Below are 13,598 nucleotides of genomic sequence, written 5' to 3' on the forward strand. Positions count from 1 at the left end.
GTAGAAATTCAAGTTTAGTATGCCTGAACTCAGAATGATAAAATACATCTTTTAGTGAAGTTGGTTTTAACATTCTGTGTTTGCAAATACCACTTTTAGAAAGTAGGTATTTGCTTGTCTAACCATTCCAAACCTGCCTCTGCTAGGTTGTGTATTCCTTTGTCTGGTTTTGTGAGTGACAGGGCTGGGGAATTCCAGGAGACAGGCTGAGTCACCCGGTGTTGAATAGCGAGATCTGCATCTAGATGGGAGGGAGGAGTTGCACCTGAACCTTGAATAGGGCTGTGCCTGCCTTCCACAATGCTGGCTCCACCCCCTGGGGAGCGGCTGATGTCTCTGCCCTGCACACTGAAAGAAGAGAAGGAGTCCTGTAAACAAAGTGCTCCAGGACTGTACTTGCCTTCCTCAATGTTGGCTCCACCTCCTGTGGGGCGTCTGATGTGCTTGCCCAGCACTGTGAAAGCAAAGGAGAAGTCTGATAAACAGAGTGCTCCAGAACTGGTTTGGACTGGGCAAAGGCCCCTCTCTCCTCAGAGAACAAATGATTTTGGGGTATAAATATTGGGACCCTGATCCCATGAAATTAGATCACTTTGGACTACAAGAAGAAACCTTTACTTAGGAGAGGAACCTGAAGAAACTGAGAAGAGACTATTCCCAAGCTGAAGTGCTGCTTGGGGAATTGGCCTGCAGTGGTTGCCTTACTGCCAAAGGAAGGAGAAAGGAATTTTGTGTACTTTGCTTTCAAGTTGTTAAGGATCTCCAAGGGCTTGGAAAAGAGCTTGCCTCCTGCTGAAGTCTCAGGGACAACAGACTTCACCCCCAGCTCCCCAGAGTTCTTTTGGAAGTGCCTGCTGCTGTTTTGGGCCTTGTAAGAAACTGAGTGTTGCAAGGAGCTGGAAGAGCGACTCAACGAGAGGAAGCATGTCGCCGTCGCTGTGCCTGCCGTCGCAACTCCGAAGGAGGGTGTCGTTGCTGGAACTGTCGCACTGCACCGCATGGACCAAGAGCATCTTGCATCCCCGAGAAGCGCGCCGCCGTCGGAGCTGCTGCCGTCGTATCTTGGATGTCGTCGCTGTAGTTGACGCATCGAGCGGAAGCTTCCCGCATCGTGGGAGAGGAGCGTCGCCGCTGGAGCTGCTGCCGTCGCATCGTAAAGGTGTCGCCGCTGCAGTCCACGCACCGAACCAAGAACTTTTCGCATCTCCGAGAAGCGTGCCGCATCTGGAAGATCTTCACGTTTTAATTTCTTTGCATCTGAACTATGCCGCATTTCCCATTGCTGCTACATTGCTTGTCGTGGAAGCGCAACGCAACCTAAGGTACATTAATGCACAGTGCCGCATCTAAGAACGGAACTGAACTAAGCTTAAATCTACCATCTTAAAGTCATAGCATTGTGTATTTTTGTTGTTTATGGTCTTGTGGTAACACTATATAAAGTCTACTTATTTTTTATATAAAACCAGGGTGGTGTCCATTTGTAGTGTTGTAACTGGGTTACAGTATGTGGCCACAACAACTTAACTTACAATGCCTCTGAGATAAAACCTTGCTGCTCGTGCCAAGCTACCAACGGGGTGAGCAGGGGTTATTTTAGGAGTGTCATCCCCTTATCCTGACTAGAGGAGAGGGTCCCTGTTGGACAGGCCACGTGAAGGGCTTGCTCCCTCCCCGCACGACAGGGCCCGAGCCCGGCCCTCCAGGTGTTACCCACAGAAGCCACCCGCTCCCCGTCTCATACGGGACTCCTGCCCCCGGACATCTCTGCATCATGGGGCCGAATCACTACCGGCCCCCTCGCTCGGCCTGGCCGCCATCTTGGACACTGCACCACGAGGCCGCGTGGCCTCAGATCGACCCTAACCCTGGGCCTGGCCAGGGCCCGACATCCCGGCACCACCATCCACCCAGGAGGTGAACGGACCACTTGACAGGTCAATGGGAGAAAGAAGTGTCTATGGCTCTCCCCCGCCAGGTGCCGATCGCCCCCAGCTCCCCCAGGCGCTGGCTCCACCCCCCTGCTGGGTGTCTGGACTCCCTCATCCCAGACCTCCCGACCTCCAAGTGCGAGGGTCCGGACATCAAAGGGCGCCAGACCTATAACTGGGGCAGCTCCAGAGCAGGAAGGCAGTTGTATCCTGGAGTCGAGAGACGCAGTGAAGAACTTATCCTTGACGGACTACTGGCGCTGCCGTAGCCCTGCCTTGCAAACTATTGTCTTGCCTGCTGGCGCTGCCGCAACCTTCTGAAACCTTCATCCTCGTCGGGACCTGCTGGCGTGGCCGCGGACCGTTGTAACTACCATCTTCACCGGGACCTGCTGGCTCCGCCGCGGACCGTCGCTACCATCGATCATCTCGGGACCTGCTGGCTCCGCCGCGGCCCGACCATCTACAACGCCGAGCTCGAGGATTGTGAGCTATCCATCTTATCATCGCATCTACCAGATTGGTAACAAGACTGTCCCGCTACCCCTTTTCCCATCCAAGAGACTAGAACCGAGGGGACCCCTGAGTCCAGACCTCCTTGTACCATTCCACCGTACTTAAAGATTGCTTATAAAGAACGTTAAACCTTATCTTTGTGTGGTGTACATCTGTGGGGGGGAAGTTACTCGTCTGTACGATCGCTGGAGACGGCTCTCCCCGGAGACCTCTCCCCTTGTCCTCGGCCGACCCTCCCGTCCGTCTAACATTGGTGGTCAGCGGCGCGATCCAAATCAACGCGTAATCGTACAGAGAGTAGCTCACCCCACGACGAAACCACAATGACAACCAAAGAAAGCGGATCCACCGAGAAATTCCAGATGGAGAAATTGGAAGAATACAGCCATCGTGAGTTGAAACAATTCTGCATTGAACTAGGTATCGCTACCACCGGTCTGAGTACTAAAGACGATTTCAAGCACGCCATTGAGTCATGGGCAGAAACCGGGGCCGTCAGACCCCCGGACCAAAATGTTGCAGCATCAGAGAGGAACACCACGGCTCCCGAGGAGCGAAGAACGGGTCTCTCGCAGGAAGAGATCCAAGAGCGAGAAAGAAGCAGACTACATGAATTAGAAATGGCCCGGCTCAAAATGGACGGTGAACTCAAATTAGCCGAACAAAAATTGAACCTAGAACATCTGCGGCTCCGAGAAGAACGGGAAGAAAAACAGAGACAAAGAGAACTCGAAGAAAAGAGACTAGCGTACGAACACGAGCGCAAGCTAGCAGAAATAGACTTACGTAAGCAGAACAAAGAATTAGGGGTGCCCGAGCAGCCGCGCACCCCGGGAGCGACAGAAAAGAAAGTACACATCCCCAAGGATGTCGTTCGAGAGTATTTCCGAGATGATGACATACAACAGTGGTTCAAGGCCTATGAGATCGCCATGACCTCCCACCGGATCGATCGAAGTGACTGGGGAGCCGGTCTATGGGGGAGGTTCGTCAATGAGGGCCGCGATGCCCTGTTACAGCTCCCAGACCACCTGATGACCTCCTATGACCACATGAAGGCTACCCTCCTCACCCGCTATGGGCTCAAACCCGAAATGTACCGCCAGAGGTTCCGAGACTGCACCCGGATCCCGGGTACAACTTGGGTGGAGTATGTGAACTATTTCAGCCGAGCCTTCGAGGGTTGGATCAAGGGAAGCAATGTAACGACCTACGAACAACTCTTCAATCTCATGGTGTGGGAGCACCTCTCTAACAACTGCTTCGTCGAGCTCAGGCAGCACCTCCTCGACAGTAAATTGACTGATCCACGGCAGCTCGCCGCCGAGGCTGACCGGTGGGAGATTACCCGAGTAGGCCGGAATGGGCCGCATGAACAGAACCGGAACAACCAAGGTCAGCACCGTCCCCGAGGAGGAGGAGGCCAGGGACGAGGTAGAGACACCGCCCCGGCTGCTCCCGCTGCCAACACACCACCCCCGGCCAACCGGGGCAACCCCCCGGCGCGCCCGGGGTACAGAGCCAATGTCACGTGTCACCAATGCCAGCGAGTCGGCCACTACGCAAATGACCCGAACTGTCCACAGAACCAGACTCCGAGACCCCGCCAGATGGCTGCCGCCGCCCTGGGGGAAGAACAAATCTCCGAAGAACAAGAGGAGTGCGAGCCAGAACACCAGGAGTGGGAACCAGCCGCCATGGTTCTAGCGTGCCTAGGGGGAAGAGACATGGTCCCGCGGGCCCCCCTACCCGCCAACACCAGGAAATATAGTCAGTGGGTGAACATTAATGGGCGCAGGGCCGAAGCCCTACGTGACACAGGGGCCAGTGTGACAGCCGTCCGCTGTCACCTGGTGACCCCGGAACAGATCCTGCTGAACATTCTCTGCCCTGTCCGTTCAGCCGACAATTCGGAGAGTCTATGCCGGATGGCCTGCGTCCCCTTCGAGTGGGGAGGAGTCTCCGGCATGTTGATGGTAACGGTCCGAGATGATGCCCCCGTGGACTGTCTCCTGGGGAATGATCTTGAGAGTTCCCCGTGGGCCGCCGTAGAGAGAAGAGAGCACCTGGGGATGTTGGGACTCCCGGACTGGGCGTGCGTAACCACCCGGTCCATGGCTGCCCGTACCATCCCCCGACCCGAAGAACCTGAATGGCCGGCACCTCCTCCCCCGGTCGCTCCAGTAGAAGACACCGACCGTGCCGACCCTCCAGAGCAAACCCCCGAAGGGCTCGCTCAGCCCCAGGACCTTCCCGACCTGGCTCAGTGGCGTCAGGAAGGGGGGCCCACCCAGGAACAGTTCCGTCAAGAGCAGAAGACCTGTCCCTCCCTCGAGGGACTCCGCCAGCAAGCCCTCGCCCAGAGCGCGGGGGATACCTCCGGAGCCCATTGGATCTATTGGGACAATGACCTGTTGTACAGTGAACAGAGAATCGCGGAGTTAGGGGCCAGTCGAGTGCTAGTGGTGCCCCTCCGCTTTAGAGACTTCTTGCTAAACCTGGCCCACAATGTCCCCCTGGCTGGTCACCTGGGTCAGGACAAAACCTACAGTCGCCTGGTGACCCACTTTTTCTGGCCCAAGATGAGAAACGACGTACTCAATCACTGCCGGTCTTGCCCCACGTGCCAGGCCAGCGGGAAGAGCGGCCGCAAACTTAAAGCACCTCTGCAACCTTTCCCAGTTGTCACCACCCCGTTCGAGAGGGTGGGAATAGACATTGTGGGGCCCCTGGACCCCCGTACAGCACAAGGACATCGGTTCATCCTGGTACTGGTGGACCACGCCACCCGCTACCCCGAGGCTGTTCCCCTGCGAACTGTGACAGCCCCGGTAGTCGGCCGGGCCTTGATGGGGATCTTCTCCCGGGTGGGCTTTCCCCGAGAAGTCGTCAGCAACCGAGGCACAAACTTTATTTCAAAATACATGAAGTCCCTCTGGCAACAGTGCGGGGTCACCTACCGATTCACGACCCCCTATCACCCTCAAGGAAACGGACTAGTTGAGCGGTTCAACCGCACGCTCAAAGGGATGATTGGGGGGTTGGAAGAGCCCCTCCGTCGCCAGTGGGATGTGCTACTGCCGTGCCTCCTCTTTGCATATCGAGAAGTCCCCCAGAAGTCCCTCGGCTTCAGCCCGTTCGAACTCTTATACGGACACCCTGTGCGAGGGCCACTCAGCCTGGTCAAAGAAGGTTGGGAGATGCCCCCCCTAAAGAACCCTCCAGATGTCTTCAAGTACCTCCTAACCCTACGCAATCAGACCAGGCGATTCAGGGAAATGGCAAAAGCGAACCTTGAGGCCAGTCAGGAAGACATGAAAAGGTGGTACGATCAAAATGCCTCCTCCATCGAATTCGAACCCGGCCAACAAGTGTGGGTGATGTCCCCCACCGAACCATGCGCCTTGCAGGACAAGTGGACAGGGCCCTTCAAAGTGGTCGAGCGCAAGAGCCCTGTCACCTATCTCATCGATATGGAATCTTCACGGAACCCCCTCCGGGTCCTCCACGCCAATAGGCTCAAACCCCACTTTGTGCGTTCGGAGCTCAGCCTTCTGATGGCTACAGACAGCGGAGCCGAAGAGGACTCCGAACCACTCCCTGATCTCCTACGGACTCGGGAGAAGGATGGTTCCGTGGAGGGGTCCGACTCTCAGAGGCCCTCACCCCGGAACAGCGCCAAGGCTGCCGAGACCTCCTACTGCAGTTCGCAACTCTGTATTCCCTCACCCCAGGGGTCACCCCCTGGTGCTTGCACGACGTGGACACTGGAGACAGTCCCCCTATCCGACATCGGGCCTACCGCGTACCAGATCGGGTACGGGCCTGCATCCAAGAGGAGGTGTCCAAAATGCTCACGCTCGGGGTCATCGAGCCCTCAGACAGCCCCTGGGCCAGCCCAGTGGTACTGGTCCCCAAAGCTGCCGCCCCCGGCACCACTCCCGAGCTCCGATTCTGCGTCGACTACCGGGGCTTGAACGCTGTCACCAGAACCGACGCACATCCCATCCCCCGAGCGGATGAACTAATCGACCGCATGGGAGCAGCCCGCTACCTCAGCATCTTCGACCTGACAGCGGGCTACTGGCAGATCGGTCTCACACCCCGGGCCCAAGAACGGTCCGCCTTTTCCACCCCTGATGGCCACTACCACTTCAAGGTCATGCCATTCGACATGAAGAATGCCCCAGCAACTTTCCAGCGGCTAGTGAACCAGGTCCTGGCGGGACTCGAGGAATTCAGCGCCGCCTACCTGGACGATATCGCTGTGTACAGCCGCCACTGGCCGACCACCTCCACCACCTCCGAGAGGTCCTGCAGGCCCTCCAACGAGCCGGCCTCACGATCAAGGCCAGCAAATGCCAAATTGGCCAGGAGTCCGTGACCTATCTCGGACACCAGGTGGGAAGCGGTCTGGTGGCCCCTCTTCAACTCAAGATCGCTGCCATCCAGTCTTGGCAGCCCCCCATCACCCAGACCGAGGTCCGCGCCTTCTTGGGGCTCACAGGCTACTACCGGCGGTTCGTGAGGGACTATGGCAGCATTGTGGGGCCCCTCACGGAACTCACATCCAAAAACCACCCAAAGAAGGTCAACTGGACCCCAGACTGTCAAGCGGCCTTCGAGAAGCTGAAGGCCGCCATGTGCTCCGCCCCTGTGCTCCAGGCCCCCGACTACAGTCGGGAATTCATCGTCCAAACGGATGCCTCCGACCATGGCATTGGGGCAGTCCTTTCCCAGTTGAACCCCGAAGGACTTGACCAACCAGTGGCTTTCATCAGCAGACGTCTCCTGGCCCGAGAGCAACGCTGGAGCACCATCGAGAGGGAGGCCTTCGCAGTGGTGTGGGCCCTCAAAAAGCTCCGGCCTTATCTCTTCGGTACCCACTTCCGGGTGCAGACAGATCATCGGCCCCTGCAGTGGCTAATGCAGATGCGGGGGGAAAACCCAAAACTATTGCGTTGGTCCATCTCCCTGCAGGGGATGGACTTCACTGTGGAACATCGACCTGGGCAAGACCACGCCAAGGCAGATGGCCTGTCACGCTTTTTCCGCCTCGACGAGGAGAGTCCCCAAGAGGATGGGTGACTCTCCCCGCCTTCAGCTGGGGGGGACGCATGTTGGACAGGCCACGTGAAGGCTTGCTCCCTCCCCGCATGACAGGGCCCGAGCCCGGCCCTCCAGGTGTTACCCACAGAAGCCACCCGCTCCCCGTCTCATACGGGACTCCTGCCCCCGGACATCTCTGCATCATGGGGCCGAATCACTACCGGCCCCCTCGCTCGGCCTGGCCTCCATCTTGGACACTGCACCACGAGGCCGCGTGGCCTCAGATCGACCCTAACCCTGGGCCTGGCCAGGCCCCGACATCCCGGCACCACCATCCACCCAGGAGGTGAACGGACCACTTGGCAGGTCAATGGGAGAAAGAAGTGTCAATGGCTCTCCCCCGCCAGGTGCCGATCGCCCCAAGCTCCCCCAGGCGCTGGCTCCACCCCCCTGCTGGGTGTCTGGACTCCCTCATCCCGGACCTCCCGACCTCCAAGTGCGAGGGTCCGGACATCAAAGGGCGCCAGACCTATAACTGGGGCAGCTCCAGAGCAGGAAGGCAGTTGTATCCTGGAGTCGAGAGACGCAGTGAAGAACTCATCCTTGACGGACTACTGGCGCTGCCGTAGCCCTGCCATGCGAACTATTGTCTTGCCTGCTGGCGCTGCCGCAACCTTCTGAAACCTTCATCCTCGTCGGGACCTGCTGGCGTGGCCGCGGACCATTGTAACTACCATCTTCACCGGGACCTGCTGGCTCCGCCGCGGACCGTCGCTACCATCGATCATCTCGGGACCTGCTGGCCCCGCCGCGGCCCGACCATCTACAACGCCGAGCTCGAGGATTGTGAGCTATCCATCTTATCATCGCATCTACCAGATTGGTAACAAGACTGTCCCGCTACCCCTTTTCCCATCCAAGAGACTAGAACCGAGGGGACCCCTGAGTCCAGACCTCCTTGTACCATTCCACCGTACTTAAAGATTGCTTATAAAGAACGTTAAACCTTATCTTTGTGTGGTGTACATCTGTGGGGGGGAAGTTACTCGTCTGTACGATCGCTGGAGACGGCTCTCCCCGGAGACCTCTCCCCTTGTCCTCGGCCGACCCTCCCGGTCCGTCTAACAGTCCCTATTTGTCACACGTACCTACATGTGCCAATTAGAGACTCCCAAATCTAACAGGTACTAAGTGAGTCTTGGTGCTGACGAGGAAACTTTTGAGGTTCACAACTTTCGAACCAACTTTTTATTATGGGAGAAGGAACTGATACAGGCTTCCTTCACCAGAATCTACGGTGCCGGAGCGTGATATTCGCAATTAAGGGATCCTACTAAATTATACTGAGAGGTTCTGCCAGGGTCCACGAACACTCTAAGGCGAAAATAGAAAAAATGTAAACAGTATTACTGAACCAACAGGAAGACTAGGAATGCTTTCAAGCTTATATATATATATTCTTTCACGACTCTGGAGGATCCACGTACACGTTACCGTTGTACTTTCATCTCGCCCTGAAGAAACTCCCTGGTAGGGAGTGAAACGCGTTGGCTGACTTTGTTGCTAATTGCACTGTGACTGCTTTTAAAAGAATGAATAATATTAGATAAAGGATTCTTTCATACACCCAAATCGACAGTTTTCTTGGAATTATTTTCTGTGCACCCCCACACAAGCTAAACAAGGTACTAAGTGAGTGTGTTTGCTTTGCCCGATTACGTGGGACCTCCTGCCTGTGGAAGATGTAAGGTGGCTCTCCCTTTTTGAGAAAGTAAGCTGGAAAGAAGTGAAAATGCCGATGAGGTCCTTGACTTTAACAAGAGGAAGTACTATTTTAAGGTGGCCTTGTTAAGCATTTGCTCCGTTCATAAACATGTGTTTTACATTAAAAGCATATTAGAGGGGCATCCTTATAATGCCTTATGTATGACTGAAACATGAATGGGGAGAACTCTGCATCTGATTTACAGCTAGCCTTCTCAGATAATTATGTCTGTGTCCAATAAAATAGAGAAAGCAAATGGGGAGGAGATTTGGCTATTGCTTTTAAAAAGATTTTTCACTGTGCCACCTTCCATCTGGATAATCTTAAAGGGGCAGAGGCTTTGAGTTTCTGCATCTCCTTCTACGAGCAGTCCTCTTTTTTAGGTATATTACTTTACTGACCTCCTGGGTATGCAAATGAATTTATCATCTCTCTAGGTGAGGCTTTAGTTGCTAAGGTACTGCAGTATGCCAATTTTATGTGTTTGGGTGATTTTAATTTACATGTGGATGACGTTGGTGATTCCCTAGCAAGATCAATAGTTGAAGTCCTGGATTCTCTCAAGGTGACTCTGAGCCTCACCAGTCCAACTCATAATGTGGGCCATACTTTAGATAAGATTTTTTCAAACTCCTACCTTTTAGTGGAGAGTCCTGTAGAGGTGATATGGTCAGACCACTTTATGGTTCCATTTTCGTGGTCCTTAAAGCTTAAGCAGGACTGGGAATACCGGGGAACAGGTAATTTGTTCAGAGTATGGAATAAAGATAAGATCTCAGAGCTGAGGGAAGCTATAACTCGTACGGGTCCTATGTTGTCTGGTGAATTGAACTGGGATGCAGTAATGGTTAATAATTTGCTCTTGGTGGCAGCTAACAAGCTTGCCCCTGAAAACAAATGTGTAGAAAGTCAAGACAAGTGCCTCCTGTCCCCTAGTTTTCTGCCAGCCTTGCTGAGGAAAGAATATACTGCAAAAGGCTGGAGAGGATATGGAGAAGACAGTATTCCATGGTAGATAAGATAAGGTACAAGGATGCTCTTAATAAATATCACATGAATTTAAAACATAACAGAGAGATTACTACATGGTAAAAGTGAATAGGGCCAATAATAAGCCTCATTTCGCCCCTTAAAAACCTTAAAAAATCACTCTTCTGGTTCTAACAATTGGATTTGTGTCATTTTGATGTCAAATACTTTATTAAAATGTACTCTGATTTTCTAGATTAGTTTGGGTTTTTCTTCTGTTGTGTTTTTACTTTGTTACTTCTTGGGTGCTGCAAAATACTTTGCCTCTAAATTAAGCCTGACTCCTTTTGTGCCAAGCTACTGAGGGTTAAGCATAGGTTAATTTAGTGACTTTTGTGGTTCCCTCTGCCAGGGATTGTGGCTGTTGTTTGAGCAGGGATCACTCCCCAGTCAACAAACAACCCAATGCCTCACAGTTAGAAACACCAGGTTGGTGACCTGCAAGGAAAAGCAGACCACCATCCTTACATTTGTATTCCCAAGCGGGAAACTTTTTTTAACGGATCAGTGTTCTCTACAAGAACCAGTACTGCTTGAAGAATAAAAAGATTCCTGCTTGGGAAAACGTCAAGGAAAAGGCTGTGGACATCTGCACCACTGCATACTCCCCCAAGGCTGCCAAAGCCATTCACAACACCACAAGGAACACTTCCCTTTTCTGAATATATTATGAACTCAGTATGGTGTTGGTAGCTGGTCAACTGTGGTCGCAAAACAATGATACATACATTAACTTACAATTAGGAAGAACGCACCTTATGAACCCCTTGCTAATTGCATTCCCTTAGGAGCAGAGAAACAGACTTTTGAGTCGGAAATGCATTTCAGGCTTGCAAAATGGGTTTCAAACAGCAAACAGCCATTTTATGGTCGCAAACCCTTTGACTTTGTGAATCGCAGGGTTTACATATGCAAAACGGCTTTGTACATTGGGCCCCTTTTACTTCATTGCTAAATGCATGCAATACTTGGAATATGAACCTAGAAACAAATTATTCAGCTATAAAGTTCTGCTAGTTCAACATTGATGTGTTAAGAGCTGCCTATTTAGCATATCCTTCTTCTGACACAAAAAAGTGGATAGAAATTGCGAGTCACCTATTTGTTACTTTCACACTGCCAATATTTATTTAAGTCCAACATAATTTTTATATCTAAAAATGTTTATCGGTGTTATACTTTAGTATCTACTTGGTCCTGTCAGTGTCTACCGTTTTTATGACACCAGAAATACATACCTGTCAGCTCTTTTGGACAAGATTTCATTGATTTGGTGCTATAAGAATTTCCTTTTGAACGAGCAGTGTATGAGAAGCAAACAAATTAGTAATCAAGAGAATTTTCATATTGTTCAGTGTAACAGAGAATAATAAAAGCCAGCAAGTGCATGTACCTCGAAGGCAATATTTTTAGGTTTAATTTACTTGAATTATAGTTAATTTTATGATGCTCAAATGGAAGAGCATACAGTTGTGTGATTTCCTATCATCTGGCTGGTGTTAATTATGCCCTATTTCAGACCAGGGACAATATGTTAAAATAAACATTTTCAGGGACTAAGACACATGTGCTCCCTCCTATATTTTATTTAGAACCACAAAGGCAAAATGCATTGTTGCCAGTAAATTAAGTCCGATGTTGGTAATGCATGTACTCTTGTGCACCAACGTTTGCACAAACTTTCAAAGAATGCATCATTCCACTTTGCCTACAAAAGCAGACAGGGCACTCAGCGTTCTTGGATTCAGACTTATATTGGCTAACTATCTTTTATGTATTAAATATCCATCTTGAAGTGGTGCCTTTCTAAAAGGGCTATCTGCTGAATGATGTCATGATTGGTCTAAAACCCAAGCACAGGACCCTTTTTTTACCACGTTCCACCAGAAAATAGGGAGGAGCCAAGGAAAGACTACAATGTAAAACCACAGAATGGCTCAAACCTTCAGCCATATCCAGTGAAGGTCTCGTCTTCAGACAATATGACAGACTACCATGCTGCCATTCACAAGGTGAAGCTCCCTGTCGTGGAAGAAGATGATGAGTTTTTAGCGACCCTCGATCTCAAGGACACCCACATTCACATTCCGTTCACCAGCCACACCATTGCTACCTCAGGTTTTTGGTAGGTGGACAACACTACCAGTTTAAAGCTGTGCCCTTGGAGTGACAACAACCTCGAAGTTCTTTACAAAGGCTTTGGCACTGGTCGCAGCCAATCTACACAGCAGCATCATTCATGTGTATCCATGTGTGGACGATTGGCTGATAAACAGCTGCAGCAATCAGCAATGTCTAGCATGCACTCAAACAGTTGCGTCGCTCCTGCACATGCTAGGGTTTACAAAAAGCTCCAAAACGTTTAATGTCTGCCCCCAGCATATTCATCCCTTCGTGGGAGCAGTTTTAAACTCTGTCACAGAAAAAGCTTCTCTCATTCAGGAGAGGGTAATGGCATTTCAAAGGCTGCAACCCTTTTTTAGACATCACATCCTCCAACCATGAGAAGGATTATGAAAACTATTGAGAATGATGGCCTCCTGCATCTCTATATTGGTCCACACTCGGCTTCACCTGCACCCACTACAGTATTGTCTGACAAAAGATGAGTCAAAGGGAAGATTTAGTGTAGGTAGAGCGCAGAGTTCACAATCTCAAATGATGGAATACAAAGGACTTGTTGCTGGGCAGACCATTTTCTGGAACTTCAGTCACAGGTAACAATAACCATAATGGCTCACTTGTTGGGCAAGCAGCACATCTAAATGTGTATACTCTTCAGGGTATCTGGATGCAAGAATAACAAAAGTGTTTTTCAGCTTTCAAGAGCTGACAGCGATGCAATTGGCACTCTCCACATTTTAAATTTGTTTACACTCTTATTTCTAGTGAAGACAGACCATATGACTGTCATGAACTACATAGAGAAACAAGGGGGCACTCATTCGCCACAATTATCAGCATTAGATCAATAGATTTGACATGGGCCTTTCATCATCAGAATCAGCTCCTAACGGAGCATCTACAGGTTTGAAAAACAACTCCATGGACATGCTAAGCAGGACTAATCAACAAGTATCTGAGTGAGAGATGAATCCGAAGTACTTCAACAGCACTTTCAATGATAGGGGATGCCCAGGGTTGATCAGTTCGCCACAAACACAAAATGCCCAAACTTTTCTCCAGGTAAAAACATCCATACCATATGCATAATGGATGAACTGGTCAAGAACATTTGCTTACCCGTTTCATCCGCTTCCTTCGACCCCTAATGTAGTGAGAAAGCTCAAGCAGACATTCATAATGTT

The sequence above is a fragment of the Lissotriton vulgaris genome, unplaced genomic scaffold (assembly GCF_964263255.1).
Source record: "Lissotriton vulgaris unplaced genomic scaffold, aLisVul1.2 SCAFFOLD_1291, whole genome shotgun sequence".
NCBI classification, from domain to species: Eukaryota; Metazoa; Chordata; class Amphibia; order Caudata; family Salamandridae; genus Lissotriton; species Lissotriton vulgaris.